The sequence below is a fragment of the Cupressus sempervirens genome, chromosome 5 (assembly GCF_028749045.1).
Source record: "Cupressus sempervirens isolate cs-2001-9-10 chromosome 5, ASM2874904v1, whole genome shotgun sequence".
NCBI classification, from domain to species: Eukaryota; Viridiplantae; Streptophyta; class Pinopsida; order Cupressales; family Cupressaceae; genus Cupressus; species Cupressus sempervirens.
In genome coordinates this window covers 367,865,093-367,881,614 of record NC_143122.1, presented here as the reverse complement: position 1 = coordinate 367,881,614, position 16,522 = coordinate 367,865,093, and the positions used below count along the sequence as shown (strand labels likewise).

The following is a 16,522-nucleotide window of genomic DNA, read 5'->3' as shown; positions in this document are numbered from 1 at the left end:
ATAAATGTTGAGATGTCATAACTGATACTGGTTTATACTATTGATGATTCCTTTCTCACACCTCATCACCCAACTTCTTAGCTACATAGCTGGGTGAGTCCCGAGTATCTAGAATTCTGAAAGCAAACGGTTTTAACAATTATTCAAGAAGATTTCATACATCCATCATTTCACATTCTATGATTATGTTTTTTAAAGATCACAAAATTGACATCAACCTTGACAATCATTCAACATGAATGGAGCATATATGAGCTAAAGCATTATTTATTTTATTACTTATTTGATTATGATATCATCCTTGTATTTTCTCTTACAGGTTCATCTACACCTCCTCACCATAATCAGGCCACTAGACCGGTGACTCCTTGGTGCCTGAACATTTATTTTTATTTGTATAGCTCGCATCTTCATCACCTCATTTTGGCCCTAGCCGGGTGATATACTTGGTGCTCTCAAAACTATTATCAGATATTTATCATATTTCCAAATGGATAAAAAAAAAAAGTTTCATGAAGAACTTCAGAGACTGTTCATAAAGATTATCATTCTTGAATGTAATCTATCTTTTGAGACATACGACTAATTCAAAAGTATTTATTGGACAGGGAGATTGAGTCTATCTCTTGTTCCTACCTAATTACATGGCACATAAAATGTAGAGGCAGACTCTAAGAAGATTTTAACTGGTCTGAAAATATATTGAAGGTGGCATGTTTAAAACAAAATCTGGAACATGGAACTTTTAAAAAATAACTCACAGTTGGCTCTGTTAAGCATGGTAAGAATGGAAGGAAATAAGCATGTCTCCCTTACGGGACACACCCACGATTTTGTAGTCGAAGTGCCTTCTCATATTTCTAGTTGTCTCCTTTTGAACTATCTATGGCTGCTCTTGGGTTGGAATGCAAAATAATAAATACATACGGATGCTATTAACACCGTAGCAGGGCAGGGTTGTATTCGGAAGGAAAGGTAAAACAAAGGAAATATGGAAATGAGCATGGATGCCGGATACGACAAAGCTAACTTATAACATCTCTGAGTCGACCTTACAGCTTCCTTGCCGTTACAAGATGCCGTTCGAATACCTCAAGGAGAAGTTGAAAAGATTATACTCAAATTGCAAATGTTTAAATCGATGAAATATGCTAAGTGCTATCATTAAAGAATATTAAATTAGAAATAATAGAGTTGGAAGGTGAAAATAACTCAATTATTATCAGTGTAACACGCGGACGCGTCCCCCCCCCCCAAATTGGGCCGTTTCGGAGACGGGGACGTCCCCGGGACGGGGGGACGGCGTCTCGGCGTTTCGGGTGGCGCCACTTAGAGCGCCACCGTCGCCGGAGATGGCAAGAGGTCTCCGAGACGGGGGAGACGTCTCCGAAACGGCTAGAGGTCTCCGAGTGTGGGGGTGCGGGGGGACGCCAAGGAGTCTCCTTCATTGAGGGGGGACGCCAAGAAGTCTCCTTCATTGTGGGGGGACGCCAAGGAGTCTCCATTGATTTGACATTTTGATTTGGACTCTAGGAGACTTGTAGTTTTTGTTTGCATTATATACTTATTTTGATATCATGATTTATGGCACATGATACTTATTGTAATCATCTTTATGTCATGACTCATATGATCATTGATTACTATTAGATAGTAGAATCTAGATACTCATACTATTGATTTGTAGGCTGATATATAGAGTTTAGACTAATATTTATTATTTGCTGATGTTCAATGTTTAATGTTCATTGTTTGTTTGTCATTTGATCATGAATCATGATATTCCAGTTGATATGGTATATGCTATACCATATGTATAGTATATACACCCCTACTCCTTCCGCCACCCCCCCATCCCCCGCCGCCGTCCCCCCGCCGTCCCCAAATCAAGGCCCCTCTGTCCCCCCATCCCCCCATCTCCCAGGGCGGTGTAACTATGATTATTATTATAATTCGAAAATTATTAAAATCTTATAAGTACTTTAAAACATCATTTTATTAAATTATTAAAATATAAAGATGCCAAAACATTTTTATATTCAAATGCACATATATAAACTATTATTAAAAATAATACAATGAAAGATAATTTAAAATCTTTTAAGAATACCTTTATATTTAAACTTAATTAATTAAATTAAATTAATTATTAACAACTCATGCAGTTCCAAAGATGTGTTCTGTTTCAAATCGCTAGGTCTTCTACCTGTGTGTCCAATGATGGTGATGCCCTGCCTAATTCTTTTCTGACAATGCTTCCACCCTTCAACATGCTCCTTGCAAGGAATTTCTCTGTGATTAAATTATAAATTATATAATCTTAAATAATCATAATGACCAACTATCTTACCATCTTGCTAGATTATATCAAATTAAACTACCAACCGATTTCGTGTGAACCTCAACGGCTATATTTCAAGCTAGGTCAAAAATTGGGATGTAACAAATTGTAGAAACCAAAGACTGAGAAGAGGAGAGGGTTGGAGAAGAACGAACTTGAGGAACATATGATTGAAGAGGTAGTGATAATTCCTCTTTCATTACAAATGGGTCTTGTTCCTCCTCCAACTCTTGTAGTTTGAGCTTCAAGATCTTTCTTTTTGTCTTCTCTAGAAGAGCAATAGGTTGCAGTGATCTCCCCCACTTTGTCTTTAAGCTTTGAGTACGGACTAGCTGAGAATACACTTGTTTACAAACCTTGGCTTCTTTTGATGTTTCTTTTATTTGGAGGTGTTGCCTCCTCCATAGGGTTTTCAATTACACTCATTGCTACATCCTGCTATTCCGATAGATTGAAATAGAGGGGACAAATTCTTCTTTCTCTTGAATTCCTGACGAGGAGAATGTATTGTGTTCATTATCCCATTTTCCTTCAAATTCCCCATCTAAATCATTATCATTTAGGGGAGCAAAGTTCAACTTGGTTTCTTGCTTGAAAATCTAGAAGTCTGTTATTTTTTTTTTTGACTAATCCTCCCTCCTTAAATGATCCTTTAGGTTTTGTAAGATTTTGAAATTGGGGTTGTATGGATGCTTAACCTCTTAGAAATCCAACCATGAGGGGCGGTTCTCAACATGGAAAAAAAGAGTTCAATAAACACATTCATTTTAAGCTAAACAAGACCAATCCTTGCCCCCCCCCCCCCCCCCCCCCCTCCCCCCAAAAAAAAAAAAAAAAAAAGGTCGTGAAAGTTGGGTGATGGGGTCAAGTATGCACTTTAAACATCCATCTAGATGAGAGTTCTAGGAATCATTGAGCAATTGGAGATTGAGCTGGGCTAGCTTAGACATCGAAAGGATTTTGGATTTCTACTTGTTTAATGTCACACCATTGAAAGTGACTAGTTGTTTGTACATCATTGCTTTGCTTTCCCCCACACCCATTCTCTCGTCGATCAAAGAGAGTTGTCTGAATATCTCTAGGAAATAATTATAATTACCAACCTACTTAAAATGTGCATCCACACAAAAATATAATTCCTCCAGTTGACAAGATCTATGGTATCTAGCATGTGAACTAGAAAAGATGAGTACCTAAAATAGGGAGAGATTCGTAATCCTAGAGTTGTTGGGTCATCTCGTTTTGTGAGTGAAATCATACCATATGTTAGAGCTTGACAACTATTTTAAACGGTATGCCAGCCAGAATTGCTTGGAATTCATGCATGGAGCATCATTCTCCATCCCATAAAGGAATGCGAGCATGGAGAAAATATCTTGTTAGTTGTTTTTGAAGGGCGAATGAGGAATTAGGAAGCTTGACCTACCCAAAAACCTGGCTCATGGCCTATTTAAAATCAGCATCCACACAAAAATAGGATTTTTCTAGCTAACAAGATCTGTGGTATCTAGCATGTGAACTAGAAAAGACGAGTGCCTGAAATGGGAAGAGGTTCAGTAATGGTATGCCAGCCACAATCGCTTGGAATTCATGAATGAAGCATCATTCTCCATCCCACAAATGAATGCAAGCATGGAGAAAATATCTTGTAAGCTATTTTTGAAGGCCGAATGAGGAGAATTGGGAAGCTTGACCTACCCAAAAACCTAACCTGCAACTCTTTGTCAAGGAATGCTTGCGAATTGGACAATTGTATCAACTCTTACTCTGTAGTTGATTTAGAATGCTTATAATGAAGTCTGTATTTATCACCACCTTTAGGCACCGCATTGGAGTGCTTGTCATTACATCAAATATCTCACCATGACATCTATCAACCAAGGGCAAGTGTAAACATTTGGTGTTGTAAACTTAGGAGGACAAAATTCACTTAGGGAGGCTGAAATTCCATATTTTCAGACCCACTCGCTTGTGACTTTTGCTAATTTTCCTTTTAAAGGCCTCTTCCGTCAACCCTTTGGTTGACAAAGCTAGCAATGGGTCCAAAATATAATTTTTTGGGTATCTAACCAATGCCACATCTTTGGTAGCTTCAATCTGGGTTGTTCCTTTTTCTTTTTGCAATCTCTCCATCTTAACTTGAGTATATTGGGTATAGGGGGTGTCTGCAAACACATAAACCACCCTTGGAATGTTAAGTACAACACGCAACATCAACATTTTGAGGAGAGAAGTGCTCTCTTGATGACTTGATAAATAGAAACTCGAAGTTCTTTCTTACAATGCTTTGAAAATATTCAAGCTTTGCCAACATGAAGAAAAAGCAAGACCTGCCCAAACATGTGATTTTATTTACTCAAGTCTGTGTGTGTTATGTGGATGGAAAGGAGAGACTATAAATTATCCGGACTTTCTACCATTCTAGAAAATGAGGCACTAACAATTATTGGGAGCTTGATAGGACAACTTATAAGGCAAGTTTCAAGATATGCAAGGACAATACTAGCCATTGCTTGTGGGAAAAGAGGGTAGGGCTCAAAAAATGGATGATTGGAAAGCAAACAACGAAGAAAATGTACCTGATGATAGTTATAAAAAAGAAAACACTACTAAACTACTATTTACAAGATGGAAATGTGGGCCATTAATGGAAATGTTTGAGGTGGATCCCGCTTGTTGAGATCTGGAAAGGGTTACCTTCCATAACCTCTAGCTCAAAAGCGTTGCCACTTTTACAATTTGAAATACGAAGAGGGTCTTCTCAGATCAGCTCATTACCAACTTTTTCTCGCCCTTGTCTCCAGTGTGTAGGGGGTGAAGCGGTCCTCTAGTACCTCTACCACCAGCCACTCCAGCTTTGTGAGACCACATAGCAGTTCTTCTTGTTAGCAACACTCTTCTAGCAGTTCTCAGGACGTTTCAGGGCTCTTGTTCACCCTAGCTTGTAGTTGTCGGTGTTGGCTTTCTTTCAGCCGAGGAAGGATCCATTAGGGCTAGTCCCTTTGTTTCTTTTACTTCTTGTTGGCTCTTTTCCGGACACTGTTTGGTGTTCTTGTGTTCTACTACTTTTCTAGTTGTATGCATTTAGTCTCTTAGACCCTTTTGGCTGTCTCTTGTCAGACATTAATAAATTTATCTTATCTCATAAAGCATCAAATTTTGCGTGTTAACTTTTACAATTTAAAATACAAAAAGGGCCTTCCAATATGTAACAACCACTTTTCTCAGGTCTTAATTAACAACTAACATACTCAAAGAAATACAGTTATTACTTCATTTTTCATAGGAAGACAGTTATATCAGTTTCTTTCATATGAATGAGATTAACGATTAAAATCAGTTAAACAAAATTTCTTAAATTAAGGATTGAAAAACACCAACAATGAATTTACTATGGAAATTTAAAATCTACATACCATGGAATTTGAATTGATAAATCACTCTAGGGATGCTTCTGCAACCACCCAAGTTAGTCCACAAGTAACAATATCATATAATAACTACCATCCAATACCACTATATCAAAATAAAATGACGATTACCATTAAATACCGCTAAATAAAATTTAGGGCATCACATACCAGTATATTAATTAAGGCATCGATAAACATTGGATCATTTAGGGCTTCAGATACCACTATATCACTTAGGGCTTCAATTACCACTGGATCATTTAGGACATCAGATGCCACTGTATTAATTAGGGCTTCAGATACCATTGAATCAATTAGGGCTTCAAATACCACTATATTATTTAGGGCTCTAGATACCACTGTATCATTCTTTTCTTTCCGACTACTTAACCGTGGCAATAACATAAGATTAGAAGATATGCTCATATCCATCAGATAAATCTATCTCTCGCATCTAAATGTAAAATAATTGTAACGATGATATAACTTAATTAATCTTACCTTAGTCTTGCATATATAAAAGTAAAAATACTTGTTTCTGACAAACAATTAAATGTATAGTTTATCTTTGTCTTTTGTATTTCCAAAAACTTGGGGAGAGGTGAAACATTGTTAGGGGCTTAACCACTCAACCTCAGACCATAACTTATCCCCGCACAATCTCTATCGAGAAAGGCCTTCCCTACCTGGAATAGATAGGGAACATCTTGTCATCCACTGAGCATCCTGGTATCTATCACACCACTCAACTTGACAGCAGGAGAATACAATAAACATGATCATGTATGAGCTATTAAATGATTCCTTTTAAAGATGATAAACATTGTTATACCACATCTAATTCAGTTTCATGCTAATGCGGATTCCTTTCTCTCACCTCTTCACCCTTTTCCTTGGCTAAACAGCCGGGTGAGTCCCAGGTGTTGGAATTCTTAGAGCAACCCGCTCTTTCTATTGATCCATAACTGGTATAAGAATATTATAAGTTTCCAGCTTATCACAAACTGTGACTTGAAAGAATATGTTCTTTAAAACTAGCGGAAATATCATTAGCTCTTATTTCCAAATTGTATATTTAATTCATGATTTTATTTCATCTTCAATAACTCTTTCTCAAGAGGTTGTATCCGATGATTATAACTACAGTTTAGCTGTTATGGAAATCGGAAACTAGTAAGAAATGATAAGAAGTATACAACTATGCTTGGAACATGATTGATTATATACTTCTAGCTAATCACACTCTGTGATTTGAGAGAATATATTCTTTAAAACTTGCATAATTAAATATTATCCGATTCCAAAGTCTATTGGCAAAGATAACTCATCATTCCGTGTTATGGACACTTCACTATGCTTATTGGTAAGCAACTCCCTAGAGTTATATAGCTATAAATGAAGATAATCTATGGTTGTAGATATAGAAATCGATTGTAATAAAAATATTGAAATAACATTAACTGGAAATGATTAACACATGACCTGATATAATTTTGGGTCTCTGCTGATGTATTTGCAAAAATGACTTGGTAATCCGGCTCTCCTTTAGTTGCTAAGAATGTATCCAAAGAAAGCTGAGATACTCCGTCTTTTGTGATGATCAATTCACACATAGCAAGGTTCGAAGGTGCTAGTTGTGAATAGAAACTACAAATTGAATAACAGTGAATGCTGCTTAAAAATGGAAATAGTGATTGAATTAACAGTAAATCCAGCTCTTGCAATAACTGGAAAACGGGTGTATGATGGGCGGAGAGGAGACTGGAATGTAGCAGAAGGTAGTTGGGTGTATAAAGGCAAAGATATCTTGAAAACGTAGCAGTAGAATGAAATCGGGAATATGGATTATGGTGCCCGACTCCTCTCACAGCTTCCATATATAGGAACATGCCGTGACTTAAGATTATAAGCAAATTCAAATTGCCAAGTGTTTAAATCGATTTCAAAAAGAAAAGAATAAAAAGGATGGAAGAAGAGTTGGAAAGTTATAATTCAAATATTATAATAATTTTATATTTATATATGTACATGTAAATATATTAATGGGGTGCCATCACTTTATTAAATTATTATAATATAATGGTGCCATTTCATTTTTATATCTATATGTACGTATATAGATATATCTATTAGAATAATAAGGTGAAAGATCATATTAAATCCTTTGAGGTACATTTTATAATTCAATTAAATTATTTTACGTTTTAAATTATTTATTTAATAGCTCATGCGGTTTTATTGATTGTATCCTGATATTCAAGTCACTAGGTCTTCAACTCATTTGCCCAGTGATGGTGATGCTCCTGTGCCTAATTCTTTTCTGACAATGCTTCCCCCTCCTTTGATGTGCTTCCTAGAAGGAAATTCTCCGCAGTTAAATCATATTACCATAACAAGTTATTTAATCATAAATAATCACAACGGCTAACGGCCTATTCAATTCCATGAATTTGTGATAAATAATTATAACGACTAACTATCTTACCATTTCGCAGGACTATAAAAAATTTAACTATCAACTGACTTCATGTGAACCTTAACGGCTATATTTTAAATTAGGTCAAAAATTGGGATGTAACACAATAGAACATCCATTTTTGTGTGCTGACTTGACTTTCTTGTCCTTTCATTATACTTCAGAGCAAGTTCATTTTCTTAAAAAATTAGGTCTAGCATCCTTTTGTGAAACCGTTTTTTGACAACTCCTTGATTTCTACATTTCCTCAAATATGGGATTGGTGGGTGAAGGATTGTAGGTTAAGGTAGGGGCTGAGATTTTGGGATTTTAGGGCCCAAAACGGCTTTGTTATGTGGAGGATTTGAAATGGTAGGTTTTGGAATATTAGGACCCAAAATGAATTTAGAGGATGAAGGAAGTGGTAGGTTATCTTGGGTTTTAATGATGGAGGAGGGGGGATGTTAAATGTTTTGGAGGAATTATGGGAAAATGTGATGGGGGGTTTTGAAATATGCTTGAATTTTGCATTAGTTGTACCTACATTTTTGGATGTACAACAAAGATCCTAAGATTGTGGATGTTTTTTACATGAATGGGCTCCAGATTACCTTGTTCAAGGGGGCCTAAACCTTTTACCTTGATGATTCCATTTCTTGAGTATTTGATCCAAGCTAGGATACTTTTATTCGGAGAACATGAAAGTCCATTATTAGGTTAAGGAGTGTAAATGGTGGATATGAAATTTATCTTTTTTTGCTGCAAGTGTACCACCATGGTTGAATGTAAGTGATGGCGGGTTTGGAAGTATGCTTGAATTTTGCATTAGTTGTACCAACTTTTTTGGATGTATAACAAATGACCCTAAGATTGTGGATGTTTTTGACATGAATGGGTTCCAACATTTTTGGATTTATATAAAAGACCCTAAGATTGTGGATGTTTTTGACATGAATGGGCTCTAGGTTACCTTTTTCAAAGGGGCCTAAACCTTTTACATTGATGATGCCATTTCTTGAGCATTTGATCGAAGCTAGGATACTTGTTATTTAGAGAACAAGATGCAAAGTCCATTGTTAGCTTAAGAAGTGTTAATGGTGGATATGAAATTTATCTTTTTCTGCTGCAAGTGTACCACCATGGGTGAATGTAAGTGATAGCAGGTTTGGAAGTATGCTTGAATTTAGCATTAGTTGTACCATCATTTCTGGTTGTATAACAAAGATCCTAAGATTGTGGATTTTTTTGACATGAATGGGCTCTAGGTTACCTTGTTCAAGGGGGCCTAAACCTTTATTCCATTTCTTGGGCATTTGATCCAAGCTAAGATACTTGTTATTCATAGAATGAGATGCAAGTCCATTATTAGGTTAAGGAGTGTAAGTGGTGGGTATGAAATTCATCTTGAGATGGAGTAGATAGAATGGTAGGATCTTGATTTGGAGAAGTGGATGCCAATGGATCATGGGATGGAGTGGGTTGACAACAATGGAGTATGTAATGGAGGAAATGGGATAATAGGATCTTGATTCAGTTCAATGGATAAAGGATAATGAAGCAAAGGAGATGGGATGTTGTGATGTTATCTTGAGATGGAGTAGATAGAATGGTAGGATCTTGATTTGGAGAAGTGGATGCGAATGGATCATGGGATCGAGTGGGTGACAACAATGGAGTATGTAATGGAGGAAATTGGATAATAGGATCTTGATTTAGTTCAATGGATATTTCAAAATGTTTTTGTACAAGTTCTTAACATGAACGAATGGATGTGGATGGTGTGACTAGGTTGGGGGGAGGGTAATGGAGTAGATAGATTTGTAGGGTCTTGATTTGGAGAGGTGAATGCCAATGGATCATGAGATGGAGTGGGTGACAACAATGGATTATGTAATGGAGGAAATGGGATAGTAGAATCTTGTTTTAGTTCAATGGATATTTCAACATGTTTTAGGATCAAGATCTTAACATGAGTGAATGGTGTGATGGAAGATGTTTGGATGAAATCCTAAGATGGAGTGGATGGAAGGATGTGAGATTCTATATCTAGGATGGAGGGAAGAAAGAAGGGTGGTCTCATGAGGTTTATTATATGCGATTTGGGGAATGCTAGGATGAGAAGATGGAGATTGGAGTTGAATGTAGTCAAGTGATGATTTGGTTTCAATGATGTTAGGAGATAGAAGAGGATTTGTAAGTGTGGTGGGTGGAAGGAAAATAATATGCATGGGAGATGGAAGAGGAATTATGGGTGTAGGAGGTGAAAAGGCCTCATTATTAGTGAATTGACATGATGAAATGAGATGACATGACACAACAACTTTAGGAGAAGGAAGATGAATGATGGATGTGGGATGTGGATGTTGATTGACATGATGAAATGAGATGAGATGACTTACCAACTTTAGGAGAATGATTCCATTGGCTTCCTTGTGAAACTCCCTATGGACTTGCGTGTTGGAGATTGAGGTGGTGGATTAGCATGTGTAGATGGTGGAAAGCTAAGGTTGTCCACATATGATGGTGTTGCAATAGCTTGTGAACTTGGTTGGATGACTGATGGTGTAGGAGCAAGTGTAGAAGATGACATGGCTAGATAATTCACATAAGTAGGCATGGAGGTGACTTGTGAACTAGATTGATTAATTGATGGGGTAGGGATGATGGATTGTGACATACCATACGAAGTGGGGTTCAGTATGTAGGTGCATTTTGGAAGGAGATTTGAGGTAATGTAGGTGGGGATGGAAGATTGTGGATTGAGATAGGGCAGATGAGATGGATGGGACATGCATGATAGAGTGGGTGGTGGATTAGCAATAGTAGAGTGATTATGGTGTTAGGTTAAAGGATTTGGAGGAATAGGATTATGGACTAGATTGATTAATTGATGGGGTAGAGATGATGGACTGGGATATACCATATGAAGTGAGTTGAGGTATGTAGGTGCATTGTGGAAGGAGATTTGAGGTAATGTAGGTGGGAATGGAAGATGATGGAATGAGATAGGGTGGAGGAGATGGATGTGGCAAGTATGATAGATTGGGTGTGGATTAGCAATAGTAGATTGATTATGGTGATGGATGATTAAAGGAATTGGAGGAATAGGATTATGGATTGTAAAATGGGTGGGAGGATAATAACATGGTGGATTAGCAATAATAGAGTGATTATGGTGATGGATTAAAGGAACTGGAGGAATAGGATTATGGACTAAATTGATTTATTATCGGGGTAGCGGCGATGGACTTGGATATGCCATATGAAATGAGTTGAGGTATGTAGGTCTATTGTGGAAGGAGATTTGAGGTAGTGTAGGTGGGGATGGAAGATGGTGGATTGAGATAGGGTGGAGGAGATGGATGTGATAGGTATGATAGATTGGGTGGTGCATTAGCAATAGTAGAGTCATTATGGTGATGGATGATTAAAGGAATTGGAGGAATAGGATTTTGGACTGTAAAATGGGTTGGAGGATAATGATATGATGGATTTGGATTAGGGATGTAGGTGGCATGGCTATTGTGGAAGGATAGAGATTAGGCTTCTACCTTGGAGGAATATGGATATTTGAATGTCACATGAGTGTGATATGTGGGTGTGCTTCAGGATGGAGGTCAAGATGTAACATAATGGAACGGGGGTGTGCTTTAGGGGCGATGGATTAGATATACCATATAAAGTGGGCTGAGGTATGTAGGTGCATTATGGAAGGAGATTTGAGGTAATGTTAGGTGGTGGATTGAGATAGGGTGGAGGAGATGGATGTGATAGGTATGATAGAGTTGGTGGTGGATTAGCAATAATAAAGTGATTATGGTGATGGATGATTAAAGGAATTGGAGGAATAGGATTATGGACTCAAAATAGGTTGGAGGACAATGAAAGGAGATTTTAATGTTAAGTGCATTATGGAAGGAGATTTGAGGTAATGTTAGGTGGGAACGGAAGGTGGTGTATTGAGATAGGGTGGAGGAGATGGATGTGATAGGTATGATAGAGTGGGTGGTGGATTAGCAATAATAGAGTGATTATGGTGATGGATGATTAAAGGAATTAGAGGAATAGGATTATGGACTTACAATGGGTTGGTGCATATTGATATGGTGGATTTGGATTGGGATGTAGGTGGATTGGAAGGATAGAGATTAGGAGACAAGCATGGATGAATATGGATATTTGGATGTCACATGAGGGTGGTATTTGGACCCACAAAACTGGAGCAAGGTTTATTGGTAACAATTATTAATCTTATTAAGATTTATATTTATATTTTCTTAAAATCTTGTATAGCCAATTGAGTTGTGAATTACAAATTCTTGCATAGTTGTGTTGATTTCCAATACCTTGCAGCAATTTTAGGAGATTCACTAGAACCAGTATCTGGAAAATATGTTTTTAAACTTAAGCAAAATTATGTAAAGAAACACTATTTCTTAATTATTCAACAATGTTTCTAAATAAACTCTATTGATTGATTCTAAATATAAGAAAACCTAAAAAGATATAAATATTTATCTTTAACTTATCAATTGATGAGCTTAAGGGGCTTTCTAATGAATGGTTGCATAGGGCACAACACTTGGTGAAGGTTTTGCAAATGAGGTTGCAAGCATAGTGGGTTTAACCATGGAAGAAATTCTCTAGTTAAGTGTGCCCAAGCTGGAGTAGTAGTAGGATGGCTGACCTCTTGGGATGTCCCAATGCTTCACCTCTATGAGCATCACCTAGATCCATTGAGTGTTAAGTGTTCCATTCACTCTTATGAGAGATGGGTTCATGTGAACCACTTCTCATGAAACACGGGGCAATGAGTTTGACTCAACAACTACACAGTTGAATCTTGATAGCAATATCACAATTTGACTTGCTGTTGAATTTATCTCTTACTTATCAATTGATGAGCTTTAGGTGTTTTCTAATGAATGGTTCATAAGGCACAACACTTGGTGAAGGTTTTGCAAATGAGGTTGCAAACAGAGTGCGTTTAACCACGGAGGAAACTCCGTAGTTAAGCGCGCTCAAGCTGGAGTAGTACTGGGATGGGTGACCTCCTAGGAAGTCTTGGTGCTTCACCTCTGTGAGCATCACCAATATCCAATGAGTGCTAAGTGTTCCATTTATACTCATGAGAGATGGATTTGTGTTCAATCACTACTCATGAAATATGGGTCAATGAGTTTGACTCAAAACTTACACAGTTGAATCTTGATAGTAATACCACAATTTGTTGTGGAAAATATCTCCTACTTATCAATAGTTATCTAGTAAAACAATACACAGCTTACCTCTAGGAATTGGTTATATGTAGAGAGATTAAGTACCATTGGCAACTTATTGGAAACTAGTATAACCAATTAACTCAGTGGTTGAGTATCAAAGACTGAAATGTAGAACAAATCTACCTGAATTCTTACATATTCTCTTTTTCATTCTAAACATTTAATTTCTCAAGAACTCGTTAACTATAGATTCTACTAGCACCTTTCCCGTACCTTAGAATGTTGCCTTAGCTTATATATTAGTAATTTTCTTTTGGCTGAGAATATTTGTTTCTTGTAATTTAATCTTACTAATGCAAGTGCGAATATTAGATTTATTATTTATTATTTATTGAAAATCCCCTTAAGCCAATTGAGTCGTGGATGCCAAGTTCTTGCACCTTCCTAACCTTTGACATTTGTGTTGATTTCCAACACCTTGCAGCAATTTTAGGAGATTCAGCTAGATCTAGTGTCTGGGAAATATATATTTTAAACAGAAACAAAAATTAATGAAATAAACACTATCTGTTAATTATTCAACAATATTTCTAAACAACTCTATTGGTCAACCAACATTGATTCTAAATATAAGATAACCTAAGAAACAAATATTTATCCAGCAAAATATTACACAATTGACCTCTAGGAATTGGTTGGATGTATTGCCAGATTAAGTGTTATTTGCAACTTATTTGAAACTACTATAGTCAATTAACTCAGTGGTTGACCATCAAAGACTAGCACCTTCCTAACCTTTGACATTTGTGTTGATTTAATCTTGCCTTCCGTACCTTAGAATGTTGCCTTAGCTTATATAGATAGAATTTAAAATGTGCCTGCAAGATGCTCACCAAAATTGCAATATGTTTAGGCCTGCAATTTGGCTTAGAAAACTTGTAAAGTGCACCTAGCAAGTATCTCAAAATTCAGACAAACTCTTTGTAATTTTCTTTTGGCTGAGAATATTTGTTTCTTGTAATTTAATCTTACTAATGCAAGTGCGAATATTAAATTTATTATTTATTATTTATTGAAAATATCCCCTTAAGCCAATTGAGTCATGGATGCCAAGTTCTTGCACCTTCCTAACCTTTGACATTTGTGTTGATTTCCAACACCTTGCAGCAATTTTAGGAGATTCAGCTAGATCTAGTGTCTGGGAAATATATATTTTAAACAGAAACAAAAATTAATGAAATAAACACTATCTGTTAATTATTCAACAATATTTCTAAACAACTCTATTGATCAACCAACATTGATTCTAAATATAAGATAACCTAAGAAACAATTATTTATCCAGCAAAATATTACACAATTGACCTCTAGGATTTGGTTCGATGTATTGCCAGATAAAGTGTTATTTGCAACTTATTTGAAACTACCATAGTCAATTAACTCAGTGGTTGACCATCAAAGACCGAAATGTAGAATATACCTCACAAAATTCTTATTCTCTTTTTCATTGTAAACATTTTATTTTTTTCAAGAATTCTTAAACTGCAGAAACTACTTCCGCCTTATATAGATAGAATTAAAAATGTAGCAGCAAGTTGCTCGCAAAAATTGCAATATGTATAGGCCTGCAATTTGGCTGAGAAAGTTTGTAAAGTGCTTCTAGCAAGTATCTCAAAATTCAGACCTCTTTGCAATTTTCTTTGGGCTGAGAATATATGTTTCCTGTAATTTAATATGCTTGCTAATTACAAGTGTGGATATTAAATTTTCTGCATCAAACCAATTAACCCAGTGGTTTGAGTGTCAAAGATTGAAATAGAACAAATCTCCCAAAATACTTCCCTTTTCGCTTTTCCATTCTAAACATATTGTTTTTCTCAAGAATTCTTAATCTGTAGATAATATTTCCAACTTTCTTTTAGCTCACAACAGTTGCTGCAGCTTATGCAGATAGAAATAAAAAATGTGCCAGCAAGATGCTCGACAAAATTGCAATATGTGTAGGCCTGTAATTTGGCGGAGAAAATTTGTAAAGTGCACTTGGCAAGTATCTCAAAATTGAGACAACCTCTTTGAAATTTTCTTTTGGCTGAGAATATATGTTTCCTGTAATTTAATATGCTTGCTAATTACAAGTGCGAATATTAAATTTTTTACTTTTAATTTTCTGCAGCTTACAAGTTCTGATTTGATGCAATAGGTTCATTTTAAGTCTTTTCCTTTTTTGACATATATTCTGTTAGTCTGTGTAGTAACTCTGGAATTGTTAAAAACAAAATGATTGTATTAACCAATCCGCCAAATTTGTAAAGTGCACTTGGCAAGTATCTCAAAATTGAGACAACCTCTTTGAGATTTTCTTTTGGCTGAGAATATATGTTTCCTGTAATTTAATATGCTTGCTAATTACAAGTGCGAATATTAAATTTTTACTTTTAATTTTCTGCAGCTTACAACTTCTGATTTGATGCAATAGGTTCATTTTGAGTCTTTTCCTTTTTTTGACATATATTCTGTTAGTCTGTGCAGTAACTCTGGAATTGTTAAAAACAAATGATTGTATTAACCAATACATCGAATATATAGAGTTTATAGATGCTATAAAAACTTAAAAGTGTTAACTAAAAAGCAAAGTTGTGTAAATAAAGTCGTCCAAAAATAGACCAGATTAAGATAACTAAAAACAAGTCTTTATCTAATACCCTCCATTAATCGTCATCCTATCAACTACCTTGTCGAAGATAGTGCATGTCTTGTAGTTCAAATCCTTCAGAACTTTTTGCTGGTACTGAGATCCCTGGATCTGCAGAATGTTAATGACCAAGGGTAGCTTAGAAAAAGACAGAGAAGGTTCTCCCTTTCTTCAGAATGGTCTGCAACAAGAGACAAGAGTTTACCAATTCTTTTTTTCCTGCATTCTTATCGAGAATGATCATTCCTTATTTAAAGCCCACTCACTTATAATTGTTTTTTTCTTATTGTGTCACATGTTTATCACATCCTTTCTGTATAATGATGAATACTATGGAGGGTATATAGTGTGATATAGTTTTATTTCTAGAAAGGAAAGCTGCATTCAAAACAAAATTTA

General features: G+C 36.1%; 1 long non-coding RNA gene across 1 annotated transcript in view; it reads left to right on the top strand.

Annotated features, from left to right (window-relative positions):
• Positions 1-15,594, top strand: part of LOC149556272 (uncharacterized) — a 38,796-nt gene extending 23,202 nt beyond the window's left edge. The window contains exon 3 of the long non-coding RNA XR_016364654.1: positions 15,373-15,594. This is a non-coding gene — a long non-coding RNA (uncharacterized LOC149556272). The remainder of the gene's footprint in view (positions 1-15,372) is intronic.
• The last annotated feature ends 928 nt before the right edge of the window (positions 15,595-16,522 follow it).